Source organism: Podarcis bocagei (assembly GCF_964188305.1).
Source record: "Podarcis bocagei genome assembly, contig: HAP1_SCAFFOLD_44, whole genome shotgun sequence".
Classification (NCBI taxonomy): domain Eukaryota; kingdom Metazoa; phylum Chordata; class Lepidosauria; order Squamata; family Lacertidae; genus Podarcis; species Podarcis bocagei.
Window position 1 is genome coordinate 507,948 of NW_027670336.1, and position 20,512 is coordinate 528,459.

Genomic DNA, 20,512 nt, shown 5'->3' on the forward strand with positions numbered 1-20,512 from the left:
TTAGCTAAATATTCTTTAAATTTCTTCCAACCTTCTTGTGTCTCCTCCTCTTTCTGGTCCCGCATTCTTCCAGGCAAAAAAGCAATTGCCTTAAGTGCTTCCTGTTGGGTCCTCTCCACATCAGGGACTCTCAGGGACTTTCCAATTCCGACAATTTTGTCTTGTGACCTGTAACTTCTGCCTTGACTTCTTGAATTTCTTTTTTCAAATCTACAAATTCTTGTTTAAGCTCCTGTATGCTCTGTTGGGTTCCTCTTCCATCTGTTTTATTTCAGTCAACATTTGCATCACCAACTCTTCAAAAGTTAGTGCTTTAGAGCCTCTTCTGTCTTTAGGCTTGCTTTTCTCAGGCTTACCTACACCATTAGCCATAACTATTCCACAGTTTCAAGGTCCGCTCACCTAGACTCAGTCCACAGGTTTTTAGTACACAGACAGCAACAGGCAGCTTAGCAGCTCCCCCCTTTCAAAGTCTTATTCTTTTTACTCTTCTTGAAAACCATCCAAAATTGATTTGAACTCTTGTAACCAATTCCAGGAGTGTAAAAGATACACTGTACAATGTTTCAGTGAGTTCAGACAACTGCAGTTACTTTGTAATCCCCAAAGAGGAAAACAAAAGTTGAAAGTATCCTCTCCCTTTGTGACATAATAATGGAGTCTAGCCTTTCCTCACTGGGAGGTCCGCTTCCAGAAAGCAAGAGTCTATTCTCTGTCAAATCTATCTCATGCAGGGTCCCAATTCAGTAAAATTCTCCACCCTCCCCCCTGCAGAAAGAGGGGCTTGGAAAATTTCCTTGAAAGTTTTTAGCAAGTTTTTTAAAGTTACGGCTTCGGTCAGCGGTAACTGCTTATCCCGCTCACTCTCAGAACTCTTACTAGCGCTTACTGGGGAGCAGGGGAGTTGCTAAGGGTACCCGCCGGAACACCAGGTTCTCAGAATGCTCAATCTGAGGTATTTTTCGGGGTTCCGCGACACTCTCACATTCACCCCAATCTTCAAAGCGCCGGGGCTCTTTCAGGCCAAAGAGCTCCCGTCCGCCATAAATCAGGCGGCCAACCGGAGGTTCTCCTCAAATATTTTAGGGGGGGGGCAAAGACCCCCAGGCCTTTAATAATTGGCACCTATTCCCTACAGCCACAGGTCTCAGGAATGTTACAACATAAAAACAAAACATAAATACACAAAAAAACCCACATATTAAAAGGGCAGTAGATGTCATTCAGCTAAAGGCCTGGTTATAAAGATGCGGATTTGCCAGGATCCAAAAGCTGTATAATGGTTTTTCTGACTTTTGTATGGATTCTTTTATGAGAAGTGAGACTGTATTTCTGGGACTTCCGGGGTGGCGCCATTGGCAATGGCGGACTCCCTCTGAATCGGAGGGACTAGCTCCGCGCGAAATGGGTCCTTTCTGCTACGGCAAAGCGGGGACCCCTTAAAAATCACAGGCGGATGAAGCCTGTGACCATGGGACTCGGCGGGCACCATTAGCGCCCCCCCAACCCGCAAAGGAACCCACTAACAGGCTCCGAAGCGAAGAGGGGGAAGTGGCGCGGTGCTGAGAGTCAACCGCTCTTTCCGTGGAGCGAAGCCGCATAGCTGTTGCCGGAGAGCACTACCTTCTTCTTGGGACAATTTGGATTCTAAAAATAACCACCGTGAGTACCTAAACTTGGAAAATTGGACTATAATTTAAGGAACTGGGAAAATAAAGGAATTGGACTCAAAAATTTATTACAATTTGGTACTGGTCTAAACAGGAAGTCAGCCTTCCGTTTCCTTGTAGATTGAACAAAGCAAAGACAAAGTAAACTAGAGCCTTGAAAATCACTATTAAAGGAGTGGATTTCATCATCTAAAATAGTACACCCCCCTTCGGCAGCAGGAGGAGAAGGGGGAGCTTTTTTTGGAGGGGACTGTTTTAACCTGCAGAAGTAAGTTTAAAACAAAGTAATTTTCCACCGTCCTGACCCAGGGAGCGGATTGTCAGGACTGACGTTAGAAGCTCATTGACCAGGACAGAAGCTGTTTGACAGATAGTTAAAAGAAGAGAAACATTGTGATTCCACTGCTTCCTTTTGCAGTTTAAAAATAACAACGATTGACAAAGTATCTAAAAGGAAAAAATTTGGGGTTGGATTTGCAACAGAAGTTTTCCCCCAGGGGAAGATGGTGAAACTGTAACTAACTCTAGGGATTTTCCAGCCGCTATAGTTCAACCCATGGGAATTGACTGGTGACCTTGGAGGACAATGCATTCAGAAATGTTGTTATGCGCTTTTTACAAAACAAATGCTCTATTGGAAGAATTACATGAGGGAATGAATTTGATGACTGACTTGGTTGGGAATCTTAAGCAGACAGTGGGAAATTTTGGACAGGCAGTAGAAAAAAGTATGGAGCTTACCCAGGAATCAAACCAGGAGTGTGTCTTGACAGAACAGATGAAAGAAGAGGATTCTGCTGAACTTTGGGAGTCAGAAATGGAGCCAGAGATGGAGGTTGCGGCCCTGCAGGAATATGAGTCTTTGGATTTGGCAACAGATTCTCGAAAAAATCAGACTCGGAAAGATGAAGTTTGGACTGGATTGGAAATGGGGGGTTGGATGGACCCCCCTGAGCAGGGATATATGGACTTTCGAAGTCTGGTAATGGGCCGTGAGAGGTTTGGAGATATGGGGTTCCAAAGTTTGGAGGGATTTTGAAATATGCTTTTAAGTACTACATGGAGCTCAGTCTGGACTGTGGAAAAGGGACTGATTGGTTGAAAAGGGGCAAAAGCACTATTAAATTGGAGATCACACGAGTGAAAAGAAAATATGAAGAAAAATTGTGGAAGGGACATGGAAGAGATTTAAGAGCCTTGGATATAAGATTACCAGGTTAATGTGCCAGTTTAATGGGATAAATGGACTGACAAACCCGGGACCAGGAGGAAGGGACGCTGGATGATGATTTTTTCTTTTTCATTTTGTTACCAGGACTGTTTTACATAAATGATGAATATTAGAAGGATGTTTGAAATGAAATTGCTTGGCTTTGGTATAAAAGTTTAAGGGATTAGGAAAGAATATAACGGTTAAGAGAAGTTACTAAAAATAAAATAAAAAAATTTTCTTCCAGTAGCACCTTAAAGACCAACTAAGTTAGTTCTTGGTATGAGCTTTCGTGTGCATGCTTCTTCAGATACACACGTGCATGCACACGAAAGCTCATACCAAGAACTAACTTAGTTGGTCTTTAAGGTGCTACTGGAAGAATTTTTTTTTATTTTGACTATGGCAGACCAACACGGCTACCTATCTATTACTAAAAATAAGATATAGGTTAAGGTTTTTTATAAGATAATGAGGAAAATAGAGTAAGGTAATGTAATGAAAGATTAGAATAAATAAAGTGGGGAAGGATTTGCTGAAATAACAAACTGAATTGGTATACAGGAAAGGGAGGGGTGAGGAAGTCCGGGAAATAAGCAAATGAAAGTTAAGTAAAGTAAGATGGAATTGTTTTTAACTATTTTTAATTTGTACTTTTCTCTTTTTCTTTTTTTTGTATTTTGTAATATTTTGAAATTTCAATAAATATCTATGGGGGGGGGAGAGAGACTGTATTTCTGATTGAAGTTCTTTCCACATTCCACACACTAATAGGGTTTCTCCCCTGTATGAATTCTTTGATGGAAAGTGAGAGAGGAGCTATCAGTGAAGCTCTTTCCATATTCCGCACACTGAAAGGGTTTCTCCCCTTTGCGAATTCTTTGATGGGAAGTGAGACTCTGGCTGCGACTGAAGCTCTTTCCACATTCCACACACTGTTAGGGTTTCTCCCCTTTGTGAATTCTCTTATGGTAAGTGAGATAGGAGCTCTTACTAAAGCTCTTTCCACATTCAAAGCACTGATATGGTTTCTCACCTGTATGATTTTTTTTGATGGGAAGTGAGAGAGGAGCTCTGACTGAAGCTCTTTCCACATTCCATGCACTGATAGGGTTTCCCCCCCCCCATATGAATTCTCTGATGGGAAGTGAGTTTGGAGCTATGAGTGAAGCCGCCTACACCACAGAATTTTGGCTGTTGGCACAGGACTTGTTCTGGAATGACTCCGCCCTTCAGGACCAGTATCTTGAGGGGCTTTCAGATGAGATACTGGACCAGCTGGCCATGATGGATTGCCACGCTGGACACCCTTATTCAACGGAGCCTGCAGATAGACGATCAGTTGGAGGACCATCGCCAGGCTCAGGGCTTCCAGCACTCCCGGCTCCGGTCCTTCCCAGCAGTTCCACGGCCACAGCCAAGTCACTGGAGGAGCCAATGCAGCTTGGGGCAGCGCGGCCTTGCCTCTCTCCCTCAGAGAAGACTCGGCATCTGGCGGGGAACCTGTGTCTCTACTGTGGCGGGAGTGGACACTATGCCCAATCTTGTCCTGAGAAAACTCCAGCCACAGGAAAATGGCCAACCCCAATAGCCGATGGCCCAGGCTACCTGGGGTCCCAAACATCGCATGATGGGCCCTCACCGTTGGAATTACAACACCTCATAGTTCTGGTGTGTCTATATCCCCCTGGTGGGCCCTGGATTCTCACCCACGCTCTGGTAGATTCAGGGGCAACCTGCTCCTATATGGACTCTGCCTTCGCCGCCCATCATCAGGTGCCACTCCAGGACAAGTCACAACTGGTACATGTGGAGGCAATTGACGGACAGCTCCTGCGCTCAGGGGCCGTTACTCAGGAGACTCAGCCCTTGGTCCTGTGTCACCAGCAGCACCGGGAGGTGCGCACCTTGGACATTGCCACCATGCCCCGGTTTCCCCTGGTGCTCGGGATGGACTGGCTGGAGTCTCACAATCTTCAGATGGACTGGGTCAATCAGACTGTGCGCTTCCCAGACCCGTGTCCCCATGCTCGGTCTGAGATGCTAGTGGCTGCCCCCACGGGGGAAGCTGCGTCAACACTCCCCGCTGTTTACCTGGACTACCAAGAAGTGTTTGAGGAACAGGGGGCAGACCAGCTGCCGCCTCATTGGTTTTTGACTGCGGCATAGACCTCCAGCCCGGAGTGACCCTGCCTGTGAGCCGCCTGTACTGTCTTATGGAGCCAGAGCACTAAGCCTTGCAGGACTTCCGTCGCAAGAACCTGGAGTGCGGGTTCATTCGGCCCTCTACCACGCCCACCGCCGCTCCAGTACTCTTCATTAAGAAGTGTGGGGAGCTTCGTCCCTGCCATGATTACCGGGCCCTAGATAAGATTACCATCCCAGACTTGCCCCTTATTGCAGAGTTGCTGGAGCGGGTGCAAGGGGCGCAGATGTTCACCAAGCTGCACCTTCGGGGAGTCTACAATTTGATTAGGATCCGAGCCGGGGATGAGTGGAAGAGAAACATATTGATTCCATTGTTCCCCTTCGCATCTAAAAGGAACAAAATATTGACAAAATATCTGAAAAAGGAAACTTTGTTGTTAGATCTGCTTTTTTAAAAAAAGAAAGAGAGAGATGGATACAAATAGAAGCTTTTTCCCCTAGAGGGAGCTTGTGAAACTGTTATTAAATCCGAACTGGGGAGCTTTGCAGCTGCAATAGATTAAGATCATGGAATCAGACTCTGACCTTGAACAAGAATGTACTCGGAGGCTCTGGTGCTTGCCTTTTGCAAGACAAGTGCTTTATTGGAACAGTTACATAAGAAGATGGATTTGATGACTGTTGGGATCGGAAATTTTGGACAGGTAGTGGGTACCTATATAGAACCCACTCAGGAATTAATCCAGGAGTGTGCTCTGACAGATCAGATGAGGGAGGAGGTTGTTGCTGGACCTTGTGAGGCAGAGATGGAGGGAACTGTGGCCCAGCAGAAACATGAGTTGTTGGACTTGACAAATGAACCTGGAAAAAGTCAGATTTGGAGAGACAGAGTTTTGTTTGGCTTGGAGATGGGGGGTTGGATAGATCCCCCTATGCAGGGATGTTTTGACCTTTTAAGTCTGGCTTTGGGCCGGGAGGAGATCGGAGTTGTGAGGGCACTTAACTTTGAAGGGACCTTGAAATATGCTTTTAAATACCACATGGAGTTCAGTGTTGACTATGGAAAAGGGGCTGATCGGTCGAGAAGGGACAAAAATATTGTCAAGCTGGAGTCTCCCCGAGTGAAAGGAGCAGAAGACAAAGTAAAGTACAGGTATAAATATGAAGAAGATCTGCGGAAGGGACATGGATGAGATCTAAGGGCCTCGGACATAAGGTTACCAGGTTGATGGACTAGATGGACGGGATAGAAAGGACTGACAAAACCCGAGACCAGGAGGAAGAGACGTTGGATGAAGATTGGAAGAAAGTTTTAAACAATTTATTTAGGAAAATCTTGTAAAAGTAAAGAGTATTAGAAAAATGTTGGAATGAAATTATTTGGCTTTAGCAGAAATGTTAAAAAGAATTATGTAAGAATATGTCATGGTTAAGAGAATTTGGTATAAACAAGATTTAAGTTTTATGTTTTAGGGCTTTTTATGGTAAGATAAGGTTAAAATAGATTAAGGTAATTTAATGACAGAATATTATGAAAGATGGAAAGGATTTGCTGAGATAATTAATAACTAGAATACAAAAAAGGGAGGTATGAGAAGGTCGATGAAATAAGGTAATGACAGTTAATGATTTGTGAATATTGGATCTGTTTTTAAATTTTTTGTTTATTTTTTATTTTTTATTTTGATGTATTATGTGTTTTGTTTTCTTTTTGACTTTGATTTTTTTATGCATTTGTATTGTTTAAATGTTACTTGTCTTTCCTTCTTGTTTTCTTTGTTTCTTTCTAATCTTAAAATTTTTAATAAATATCATTTAAAAAAAATAGATGACATTCTGATTTACTCCCACGACCCAACTTGCCACGAGGGTCATGTCCGGTCCATGTTGCAGCGCTTGCGAGAGCAATGCCTGTATGCTAAGCTCAGCAAGTGAAAGTTCCACCAGGGGTCGGTGGACTTCCTCGGTCACCAACTCTCCCCCTGATGGGGTGCAGATGGATCCCGGGAAGGTGGCAGCAGTTCAGGAGTGGGCGGCACCCCAGAAGCACAAGGACCTACAGCGGTTCCTGGGGTTTGCCAACTATAACTGGACCTTCATTGTGGACTATGCTCACCGCGCCACCCCGCTGACCCGACTGCTGTGCCCCAAGACACCATTCTCCTGGGACAAGGAGGCAGAGGTGGCGTTTCAGGGGTTGAAAGCCTGTCTCCAGAGGGCGCCGCTTTTACAGCATCCTAATCCCTCTTGTCCCTTCGTGGTGGAGACCGACACCTCCAGTACGGCTCTTGGTGCCGTCTTGTCCCAGCAGCACGGTCCTGATGCACTGCTGTTACTCTGCGCCTACTATTCCTGCCAGCTTCTTCTGGCAGAGTGTAACTATACCGTGTGGGAGCGGGAACTACTGGCCATCAAGGTGGCCTTTGAGGTCTGGGGCAATCATCTTGAGGGGGCAAGACACCTGGTGGATGTGAGAACCGACCACCGGAACCTGGAGTACCTCCAGACTGGGTCGACCACTTGGCATTGGAGGAATTCGCTTACAACAACGCGGTGAACGCCTCCACCGAGCAGATCCTGTTTCAGGCCATGTACGGTTACCATCCGCATTTGTTCCCGGACGTGCTGCCAGCATCTGCAGTCCTGAGGGTGACAGATTGGCTCCAGGAGCTCCAGTCTCAGCACCAACTATTGACGGAGCAACTGCACCAGGCCAAGGATGCGTACAAGGCCCAGGCCGACCGCCGCCACCAAATGGGACCGGAACTCCACATCGGCGAGCCATGGGGCTATATAAATTTTAATTGGACTCCGTTGGAATTGGGCAAGTGTATCCAGGCTGCAATTAGCTTTTTGGTCCCATAGGAACAACTGAGCAACTTCCGTAGAGTGGAAGACCAGAGCCTATTATAATAAAAATCCCATAGAAAGGCCAAGGCAAAGACATCTCTCTCAAGAAATGTCCAAACCTGTGCCACTACAAGGTGACATGGTCAATATGAAAGCCCTACAGGGATTCACCAGGGATTGTTGCTGCTGTAATATGATGGAGGTGTGAAACCAGACGAGAGCTAGCTTTGACACCTGGGAACACACAAAAAAGGCAGAAACAAAACAAACTGCATGTTTCACTCATTATTTGACCTTCTCGCTAAGTGTAAAGCATAGACCACTATTGACCCACATAGACCCAGCTGGGGGATTTTTCCATTCTTGACTCTGGGGATTTTCCACGTTAAGAATTGACCGTGGGATCAACCTTGACTCATAGACAAAAGTGTGATGACTGATAGGACAACAAGATCGGGCAAGGCTAGAGTGCAGCAGCCCAGCACAGTTTCCCAGCAACGTAGATCATCTGTTCCCGGCCCTCCTGACACAGGGGGAAGACTTTGCACAAGCTGGGTCAAAAGGAATGGCTTCAGAAGGGGATTTTACTTCTGTGTTAAATAAAATTTATGAAAAATTGGAAGGCCTAAGCAAACAAGTTACTGAACAATCAACTAAAATAGACCGGAATACTGCCAGCATTAATAATCTGGGACAGAAAGTGAATTCCAATACAGAATCTATTGAAAAAATGCTGGAAGAATCTGCGTCTAATCGAAAAATAGCTGAGGAAGCAAAAGAAAAAGCAGTGGCTGTAGAGGAAGAAATAAAACCGATTGGGGATCACCAGTGACTTCTGTCTATGATTGAACTGAGGGAGAAACAGACCAATCTGAGGATCAGGGCAGTACCGGAACTTGAAAAAGATAACTTAAGTGACTACCTTACGCAGGAATTTGGAAAATTTTGGAATTTGGAGGTGGAGCAAGACTTTAAGATAGTAAGTGCGTTCAGACTTGGAAGAGGAGGGAGAAAAAACAGGGTGAGAGACTGTTTGGTTACCCTTCAAACGAAAGAAGAGAGAGACAAAATACTGAGTGCGCACTTCCAGAAGAATTTGGAAATTAACGAATCGAGAGTGGAGATTTTTAAGGATATTCCGAAACATCTATTGGATCTTAGAACCAACTATGGAGATCTGGTGGCCGTACTGAGAAGAAACGGAATTGTTTTTAGGTGGGAATTCCCCCAGGGACTATCTTTTACCTTTAAAGGGAAAAAGTTCAAAATAAGATCAGTGGAAGACAAGGGAAGATTTTTGAGAGACCACGAAGAAGACCTGCAAAAAGAAGTTCTAGAAGAGTTAAGAGCCTTAAGATCAGGAGCATTAGACATAGTACCACCATTTTTGGGATTGGACAAACAAAAAAAAGTGATACCACCGTCAGAAAAAGAAGAACTTTTGGGAGCAGTTGGAGGAGAATAGAATAACCACACCATGTCTCTGCAATTATTAAGTTGGAACATTCATGGATTTAATTCCCCGGAGAAGAGGAAGAAAATCTTTCATTTATTGAAAAAGGAACAATTGGACTTAATTTGTTTACAGAAAACACATGTGGTAAGGCTACACAGGAAAGTATTGATTAATAAAAGATTGGGCCAAGAGTTTATCTCATCAGACAAGGTTAAAAAGAGAGATGTTATTTATGCCAAAGAGAGCCTATCACCGAAATTTGTTTTTAAAGATGAACAAGGAAGATTTGTGGCCATTGAGATTCAATCACAAGGAGGAAAATTTTTGATTGTAGGAGTTTATGCACCAAATGAGGGGAAATCTGAATTCTTCAAGAAATTGCATGAGACATTGTTAGACTATATGGACTACAACATTATTATGATGGGAGATATGAATGGAGTGGTATCTACAAATATGGACAAGTCGCAGAGACAGGTTGTAACTAAAGATGGCAGACTACCAAAAACGTTTTTTGAATTGACTGACAATATGGACTTGATTGACATCTGGAGAACTAAGAACCCCCTTGGAAGAGAGGGAACATTCTTCTCTGAAGCCAAAATGACATGGACAAGAATTGACCAAATATGGATAACTAGAGGATTGGCACCTAAGACTCGAAAAGTGGAAATTTGCCCAAAAACTTGCTCCGAACATAATGCGGTGAAGATGGAGTTGAAACTAACACCAATCGGTTCCTTCAGATGGAGGATGAATGGCACCTTATTTAGAGAAAAAGAGGTTACTAAGAAGGCCCAAAAAATCTTGAGAGACTATTTTGAGATAAATTTGAATACTACAGTTAAAAAAAGAGTAATCTGGGATGCAAGCAAATCGGTCATGAGAGGGTTTCTGATTCAACAGAACACAATAAAGAAGAGAAGTCAAAATGAGAAAAAAGATAAAATCCTGGAAAAAATAAAAGGAGAGAAGAAATTAAGAGCGAAACCAAAGTCGCAAGAGATTCTGAGAGAAATAAAGTTATATCAAGTACAATATATGAAAATGATAAATCAGGAAGTAGAATGGAAAATTAAGCAGATGAGACAAAAGACATTTGAATTGGCTAATAAATGCAGGAAACTGCTAGCTTGGCAGATGAAAAAAAGACAAAAACTAAACACTATCACAAATTTGGATGTGGAAGGAAAGAACATACAGAATCCACTGGAGATCAGAAAGTGCTTCCAGAGATATTTTAAACAACTATATACACAAGGGTCACAGAAAGAGACTGAATTAGAACAATTTTTAAGAATAAATGGATTACAAAAAATCTCTCAAGAAAATAAGATAATGTTGAACCACAAAATTACAGAACAGGAGGTTGAAGGTGCCATTCAGAATATGCAGTTGGGTAAATCTCCAGGGCCGGATGGTTTAACCTCCAAATACTATAGATCTTTGAACGATTGGTTAATTCAGCCACTAAAGGAGGTCTGTAATGAAATTTTGGAGGGGAAAAAGGCACCAGAGTCGTGGAAGGAAGCTTACACCACACTTATACCGAAAACTGAGTCTGAAAAGAACACAACTCAAGAACTACCGCCCCATATCCCTGCTTAATGTGGATTACAATTTTTTTGCTGATATTTTGGCTAACAGATTAAAAAAGGTATTAGTTGAAGAGATACATAAAGACCAAGCTGGCTTTCTCCCAGGTAGACATTTGTCTGACAATACGAGGAATATAATTAACATTTTGGAGAAGCTGCAAGTGAACATCAATACCAAAGCAGTTCTAATTTTTATAGATGCGGAAAAAGCCTTTGATAATATTTCTTGGAATTTTATGAAGAAAAATCTTCAGGGAATGGGGGTAGGCCAAGGGTTTGAAAATGGTATAAGTGCAATTTACTCAGAACAAAAGGCTAAGTTAATAGTTAACAATGTGATGACAGAGGAATTTAAGATAGAGAAAGGGACACGACAAGGCTGCCCGATTTCCCCATTGCTTTTTATTTCGGTCCTGGAGGTTTTGTTGAATATGATTAGAAGGGACCGTCTGATTAAAGGTATTCAGGTCGGAGCCAAACAATACAAATGGAAAGCTTTTGCAGATGAACTAGTTTTGACGTTACAGGAGCCAGAATCTAGTACGAAAAGAGTATTAGAATTGATTCAAGAATTTGGTCATGTGGCAGGATTTAAGTTGAACAAGTCAAAAACTAAAGTGCTTGAGAAAAATTTTACACCAATTGAGAAAGAGAGGTTTCAGAAGGAGATAGGTTTAACATTAGTTAAGAAAGTAAAATATCTGGGGGTTAATATGACTGCTATGAATTTAAATTTATTTAAAGACAACTATGAGAAATGTTGGGCAGAAGTGAAAAAAGATTTGGAAATATGGTCAAATTTGAAGCTTTCCTTGTTGGGTCGAATTGCAGCTATAAAGATGAATGTATTGCCAAAAATGTTATTTTTGTTTCAGTCATTGCAAATCTTGGACAGGATGGACTGTTTCAAGAAGTGGCAGAAAGATATTTCTAGATTTGTCTGGCAGGGCAAGAAGCCCAGAATAAAATTTAAAATACTAACTGATGCAAAGGAAAGAGGTGGATTTGCCCTGCCAGACCTTAAACTTTACTTTTTTTAAAAAAAATAAAAAATATTCATTTTTCATTGCCAGACGATGACAGGGGAAAAACAAACAAACAAACAAACAAACAACAACATAAAAAGAAAGAATGAGGTAACAGTCACACATCAAAAACAAACAAGACCATCAACCAAATCACAACCCCCAAACCAAGCAACACACAAACATTACAAACAATTAACAATTGACTTCCCTCCATCTCGGTTTTGGGTTATATGTATATTAAATTCAATCTGCAGTTTTTCATTATAAAATATCTACGCGTCGCAAGAGTTATATTACACCTACTGTGATTTTTATATCTCTAGAATTTGTTTCTATATATGTTATAAATCTAGACCATTCATCAATAAACTTTCTCCCTTTTTGCTGTCTAATGTTCTGCGTCATTTTTGCCAACTCCATATACTCAAATAATTTGATTTGCCAATCCTTCACAGTCGGGATATTTGGGGTTTTCCAGTTTTGTGCTAATAAAATCCTGGCAGCTACAGTTGCATATTGAAATATTACATAGTCCTCCTTTTTAATCTCCTCTCCTATCATTCCTAAAAGGAAAGCTTCGGGCTTTTTGACAAAGGTGTACAGTGGTACCTCGCAAGACGAATGCCTCGCAAGACAAAAAACTCGCTAGACGAAAGGTTTTTCCGTTTTCGATTTGCCTCGCAAGACAAATTTCCCTATGGGCTTTTTTCGCAAGACGAAAACGTCTCGCGACTTTGTTTCCTTTGTCTAAAAACAAAGACATGTTTTGTTTATAAAGTTAATTTATTTTCCCTTCAATTTTTGAACTGCTCTTTACAGTATGTGTGACTTTAAAGAGCAGTTAATAAACTGTTGTTCTACCAAATTTGGCTTTGTTTGGACTTTTTTTGACCATAGGAACGCATTAATTGATTTTCAATGCATTCCTATGGGATTTCGTGATTCGCAAGACGAAAAATTCGCTAGATGACAAAACTTGCGGAACGAATAAATTTCGTCTTGCGGGGCACCACTGTATTTAAATATTTTCTTTAATTCATTATAAATGGAATCCCAAAATTTCTTAACTTCTTCACATTTCCACCACATGTGATAGAAGCTTCCCTCTTTAGATTTACATTTCCAACACCTACTGTCCCCGTTCTTGTACATTTTTTGTAGTTTCACGGGAGTAATGTACCAACGATACATCATCTTTTCCATATTTTCTCTAAGGGTTTACAGGCTGTAAATTTCATTCCTTTAGTCCACAACTTCGTCCATTTTTCAAAATCCAAATTATATCCAATATCTATGGCCCACTTTACCATAACTTCTTTGACCTCTTCATCCTTGGTGTCCCAATCTAACAGTTGAGTATACATTTTAGATAGCAGTTTAGTTTTACTTTCTATTATTTCTACCTGGAATTTAGATTTTTTCTCATTCATTCCAATCTTTCTGTCTTCCTTCCATAGTGCATTAATTTGGTGGTACTGCAACCAACCTGTCAGTCTACTCTTCAACTCTTCATAGGGTCTAATTTTCCATCCTCTTTCTGATCTTTCCAGTAAATCTTCATAGGTCAGTCTCTCACCTTCTATATTTATTTTTTTAACAGTTAATATATCGATAGGCGATAGCCACCAGGGGGTGTTTTTTTCAAGTAGTCTTTTGTTCTTTCCCCACACCTCTAAAAGTGCTCCTCTGATGATGTGGCTTGAGAAGCCTTTATGCACCTTTTCCTTATTCTGCCAAAGATAAGCATGCCATCCAAATCTTAAATCGAAGCCCTCTAGGTCTAACAGATCTGTGTTTTTTAAGGTGACCCATTCTTTGAGCCAACAAAGGCACGAGGCTTCATAATACAGTCTTAGATTTGGGACCGAGAAACCTCCTCTATCTTTTCTATCCGTTAATAATTTAAATCTAATTCTTGGTCTTTTACCTTGCCATATAAATTTGGATAAGATTTTTTGCCAATTTTTAAATATTTCACTTCCTCTAATCACTGGGACATTTTGGAATAAAAATAAGAGTTTCGGTAGTATGCACATCTTAATCGCAGCCATTCTGCCTGACCAGGAGAGTTTAATCCTGTTCCAAATGTCTAGTTCCTTTTGTATTTCCTTCCAGGTATTAGTGTAGTTATCAGCCATTAAGTTTATACTTTTCATCGTCAGCCATACTCCTAGATATTTTATTTTTTACTTCTTTAATTCCCGATTGATGTTCTAACTGTCTCCTTAGATCTTCTCCCATGTTCTTAACCATCATTTTAGTTTTGTTTCTATTTAACTTAAAGCCCGCCACTTTCAAAAATTCCTCTAGAATTGTCAGAACTTTGTCCATGCTCTGTATGGGATCCTCAACTGAAATTACCGGGTCGTCTGCGTATGCTTTCAGTTTAAATTCTTTTACCCCAATTCTGATTCCTCTTATCTCTGATGTATCTCTTATCTTGTTTGCAATTACTTCTAATATCATTATAAATAGGAGTGGTGACAAAGGGCAGCCTTGTCTCGTGCCCTTGGAAATTTCGAATGTGTCAGATAGGTTGTTATTAATAATCAGTTTAGCTCTTTGCTTTGAATAAATTGCTTTGATTCCTTCCAAAAAAGCACCTTCAATTCATGCAGTCTCCATACACTTTAATAAGAAACACTTTAATAAGAAAGATACGTTATCAAATGCTTTTTCTGCATTGATGAAAATTAATGCTGCCGGGATTTCATTCTTCTTTTCCAGATATTCGATGATGTTTATTATATGCCTAACATTGTCTTTTAGATATCTATTGGGAAGGAATCCAGCTTGATCCATGTTTATTGCCCTTTTTAAATAACTTTTAAATCTATTCGCCGTTATCTCAGCAAAAATTTTATAGTCGTTGTTAAGAAGTGATATCGGTCTGTAATTTTTTACATTTAATTTGTCTGAGTCCGCTTTAGGTATCAGTGTTATGTGAGCATCCTTCCAGGAGTCTGGGATCTTCCCTCCTTGTAGAATATTATTCATTACCTCACATAGTACTGGGGCTAAGTCTTCCTCGAGGACTTTGTAATATTTGGCCGATAGACCATCTGGGCCCGGTGCCTTCCCTAATTTCATTTTCTTTATTGCTTCCTGAACTTCCTCTACTGTTATGCAATTATTCAATTGTGTTTTCTCTTCCTCCGTTATAGTTGTTATTCTGCTATTTTCTAAATATTTTCCTATTTCTATTGTGTCTTCCTCTTCTTTCTGATAAAGTTTTTCAAAAAAAGCTAGAAAATTTTTCTTTATTTCATTTGGATCTTCTACAAACCTTTCTTCAACTTTTATCTTGTTAATCACACTTTGTTTTTTCCTTTTTCGTAGTTGCCAGGCCAGGAATTTCCCCGTTTTATTTGCTGATTCAAAGAGTTTTTGCCTCATTAATTTAATTCTCCATTCAACTTCTTGATTAATTAGCATTGAGTATTGTGATTGTAGAAATTTGGATGTTTGAATTATCTGCTCATCATTAGGGTTTATTAATTTTTTCTCACATTCTCTTAGTTTGATCAGAATTTCATCTTTCTTTTGTTCTCTTATCTTTTTTCTATAACTATTTTGTTGGATTAGAAAACCTCTTAGCACCGCCTTACTAGCGTCCCATACTATGTCGATATTTGTTTCTTTATTAAGGTTTAAGTCAAAAAAATCTTTTAAAGTTTTTTTTGCTTTCTCAATTACTTCCTCATTTCCAAATAGATATTCATTCATTCTCCATCTATACACGCTCTGGACTCCAGAATTAATTTCCAGGAAAATTGAGTTGTGATCAGAAAGAGTTCTGGGGTGTATGTCACATTTTTCAACTCTTGCTACTAATTCCCTTGATAACCAAATCTGATCTATTCTACCCCAACTCTGATGCGGCTCTGAAAAGTATGTAAATTGTTTTGTCAGTGGGTTTTTATGTCTCCAGATGTCTGTCAAATCTAAATTTTCTTCAATATTTTTGAATGTTTTTGGTAATTTTCCTTGGTTCAATTTTTTCTTTTTTGCACTTCTGTCTAACTCTGGTATTGGCACACCATTTAAATCACCTAATAGGATCAGTTTATGAGGCTCTAAATCCAATAAAATTTGTTCTAGTTTTTTAAAAAATTCTGCCTTATTCGTATTTGGGGCATAAACATTTACCACATTTAGTTTTTCTCCCTGATGATTGATCTGTATTCCCACAATTCTCTCTTCCTCAACTTTGCATATTAATTTGGGCTCCCCTTTTTCTTTTGCAAATATCACCACTCCTCTTTTTTTGTCTACATCTGAATTAATAAATTCCACCCCAACTTCTTATTTATCAGGATATGTTTGTGTTTTTTAGCCACATGTGTTTCCTGACAGCATATCACATCAACATTCTTTTTCGTCAGGACCTTGAAGATTTTATTCCTTTTAGATTTATCATTTAGACCGTTAACATTCCAAGATAAGACTTTAAGAGTCATGACCATATATGTTTATTTTTTCTTCGTGTTGCACTTATGAGTCAACTTATGATCTAATTTTCCTGTTCTTTGTAGTTTCTCATTTTCTTCCTCTCCTTCTCCTCCCAAAGCTACCTCCTCCTCTTCTTCCACTTCCTCCTCTTCTTTCCCTCTCTCTCCCCTCTCCTTCCCCTCTCTTTCCTTCTCTTCCTTTCCCTTTCCTCTGTAAGTCTCTCTCCCTCTTCTGCCCTTTCTTCTATCCTCCCAAGTTCTTTCTCATATCTTCTCAGGAATTTATCAGCTTCTTGGGTGCTCATCAGTTTGAATCTCTTATCCTTGTAATAGAAGGTGACCCCCTCTGGGAATTCCCATCTATAAGATATGGCATTCCTTCTCAAGACACTTGCTATTTGTCTGTATCCATCCCTTTTGCGTAGAAGCCTGATTGGAATTTCTTTATAAATAACAATAGGTCTTCCTTCAATTATTAGTTCTTTTTTATAGCTCAATTTTAGAATCATATTTTTCATCTCAATTGAATTGAAGACCACTAAACAGTCACCAGCCAGTTTTTTTGATTTTGCTTGCTGCATTTCCCCTCTAATTCTGAATGCCTTATCTATCCTATCGGCCACTTCCTCTTCTTCTACGTCTAACCATTTCGAGAGTTCTCTAATCATTTTTCCTCTCACATTTTCATTTGCCTCTTCGGGAACTCCTTTAAATTTTAAATTAAGCTGTTTCTGCCGCAATTCTACCATGGCTAGACTATCTGACAGTTGGTCTTGTCTATTGTTCCATTCTCTTATTTCCTCCTTTATTTTTTCTGTCTCTTTCTTTTGTTCCCTCAGTTCCTTTTGAGTTTTCCTATTTGTTTCTTCCATTGATTTTGACCTCATTGTCAAATCTTGAATTTTACTTGAGAGCTCTCCTACAGCCCCTTCTATTTTCTTATCTATCCTCTCCTGTACCTCTCCTAACTTATTTTCCATGTGTTCTTCCCTTTGTTTAAATTCCTCTTTTATCTTTAACCACAAGATATCTAAATCTTTGATTTCCTCCTGCCTGGATACTTTCCTTTCCCCAGGGGTCCCTGCTACCTTTTTCCCATTTTCCCCCAACATTTTAAGTTATTTTCTCAAAATTCTCGATTTTGTTCCCTACTCTCTCCCTTAAAGGGCGCACAGTCTTTCCCTCCTACTCCTTTTAGGTCCTGTACCTTTCAATGTAGTTCCCCAGTGTTTCAACCTTCCAATGCAGTCCCCCAGTATTTCAACCTGAGAAAGGGTCTTTGTCCCCAAGAATTGGGTCCAGACTTATCAATTCTAACTAGTAAACATCATATATCTATAAACTGTATCTAAATTTCTTCTATGGGTCCACAAAGTGGTTGCTGTCACTGGAATTTCCAAATATACATAAATGAAAGGAGAAAGAAGGAAAGAGAAACAGAGGACGGGGGGGGGAGGGTAATGTTCTTAACTAGAGGACATGGTTATCAAATGCTCCTGTGGAAGAAGAAGTGTTAAGTAGTTCTGTACGATCCAAAACAGTTCTAAGCAGTTCTGGTGTTTTCTGCTACTTGCTAGCTCAATTCCACTAAATGCTTCCACAATGATTATGCCCCCAAGAGGTAAAGTCGTAATTTAGTTTATAAGAAAAATCAAATTATTTAAAAGTCATCCCAATTAAAGTTCCTTAGTTAAGTTCAAAGGCCTTGTATGGCTCCAAAGTCCATGCCCCTTTGCCAACTTCAAAAAACAACAACAAACAACAACAACAACAAAACCAACCACAACAGCAACAAAAAACACTTAGAAGAGGGAAATTATTAAGTTGTGGTAAGAAAGGTGAATTCAAAGTGTTAAAGCTTAAAGCAAAAGGCTAATGTAGTATTCACTCTTCTCCACTGGGGACAGAATCTAGAATCTTCTCTCTCCTTCCAGACTCAATCTACGTCAGGATATCCCTTGCACAACCAGTCTCTATCATTTCAGCAATTATGAAGAGATCCTCCGAGGAACAAACTATAGCAAAATATATAGCAAACTATAGCAAAATAGCATGAACAAAGAGCGAGTATGATTTAAATAGTCCCCATGTCCTTTAATCTACTTGGTTGCTCTATTCAGTTAGAGAGGGTTAAATGAGGTTTCCAAATACAAAGCAGCTGATACGTGAGGAGACGAAAGAATGGTCACTTCTTCGCTTAATATGCCGAGGTGGAAGTAGAGGAGTAATGCTGGTTTTAGTTTGAATGTTTCTTGGATATCTCCTTCCTTACTCCCTTGCCACTCCTCCACGTATCTTGTACCAGCCCCTTCTAAAAATACACTCTTGCAATCAACCGAAAAGAAAGGGGGTGAGGTTTTCATACAATCGTCCTTTTCAGTCCCCTTAAAGCCTTATCAAGTCTTTTTACAGCTCTTTTTACAGCCTTCTGGCTGCTAATCACCATAAATGACTGAGTGCAGTTACTCTTTAACTTTTAACTTTCTAGCCCCAGGGTATTCAAAGTCTCTACTCAGTTCTTTGTAGGTTACTTTGTACTTTGCATTTTAATCTGCCACAGCGAGAAAAGAAAAGCTGTGGGCTTTAATTGTTTTGTACTCACTCAAATAGGTGCTAAGTTACTTCCTTTCTCTTTCTTGCAACTTTGTTTCCTGCGCCATTTTCCCATCAACCGGGATGAAGTCCCTATTTTCAATCTTAAAGCATCCAAGAACCGCTTGGTCCAAACTTCCAGGTATTAAAGGATAAATCTTCCTCTTCACCAAGGGTTCTATTCTTATCTTTCTGGAGATCCATCACGCTTCTTAGGGGAAGCTGCAGGCATTGCAACACAGGGTCGGTGCTCTCCCGCTTGTGTTTGCAGTCTCGCCGTCCTCAAGCTCTTCCAAGAAAGAAACCCGAGAAAACCACGAAACCGCACCTCCGCTGCCGGGTTGCCTATCCCTCAAGGGTTCCCCCCCCTGAGATTTCTGGGGGTGCACTGTGCCTGGTGGCTCCCCCAAGCCCCTGTGCTGCAGGAAAACCCCTGACGAGGTTTTCCGTGCTTCCTCACTTTCCGCGGGTCAAACCGGAAGCCCAGACCTTAAACTTTACTATGAATCAGCAGCATTCTGCTGGTTGAAAGATTGGCTGCTTCTTGAGAACACAGACATTTTGGACTTAGAAGGTTTCAGCAATGTTTTTGGGTGGCATGCATATTTGTGGTACGACAAGGTTAAAGCACATAAAGCATTTAAAAACCATATTGTCAGGAAAGCATTGTTTAATGTCTGGATAAGATATAAAGACCTATTGGAAATTAAAACCCCAAGGTGGTTGTCACCAATGGAAGCAAAGGCTCAGAAAAAGCTCAATATGGAGGCCAATTGGCCGAAATATTGGGAAATTTTGGAACAAGATGGAGATAAATTGAAATTGCAGAGTTTTGAGAAATTAAAAGATAAAGTGCGAGACTGGCTACATTATTATCAAATAAGAGAGGCCTACAATTTGGATAAAAAAATTGGCTTCCAGGTGGAAAAACCAAAATTGGAAACAGAACTGTTAGATCCCAAAACTAAGATACTTTCAAGAATGTATAACTTGCTGTTAAAATGGAATACGCAGGATGAAACGGTTAAATCTGCTGTGATTAAATGGGCACAAGACGTTGGACATAACATTATGTTTGCTGACTGGGAACAGTTGGGGACCACCGGTATGAAATTTACGGCATGTAATGCCTTAAGAGAGAATATTATGAAAATGATATATAGGTGGTACATGACACCAGTCAAGCTTGCAAAAATATATCATTTGCCCAATAACAAATGTTGGAAATGTAAAGAAAATGAAGGTACATTCTTTCACCTTTGGTGGACGTGCCCAAAGATTAAGGCTTTCTGGGAGATGATATATAATGAAATGAAAAAGGTATTTAAATATACCTTCCTGAAGAAACCAGAGGCCTTTCTCCTGGGCATAGTCGGCCAATTGGTGACAAAGAAGTACAGAACTTTATGTACGCAACAACAGCAGCAAGAATACTTATTGCAAAGTACTGGAAGACACAAGATCTACCCACCCTGGAAGAATGGCAGATGAAGGTGAAGGACTACATGG

The 20,512-nt window shown here is 40.5% G+C and overlaps 1 protein-coding gene and 1 long non-coding RNA gene across 3 annotated transcripts in view; one reads left to right on the forward strand and one right to left on the reverse strand.

Moving 5' to 3' along the window:
* Positions 1-20,512, reverse strand: part of LOC308579472 (uncharacterized protein) — a 268,291-nt gene that overhangs the window by 235,115 nt on the left and 12,664 nt on the right. The window lies entirely within an intron of this gene.
* Positions 1-20,512, forward strand: part of LOC308579489 — a 42,260-nt gene that overhangs the window by 2,266 nt on the left and 19,482 nt on the right. The window lies entirely within an intron of this gene.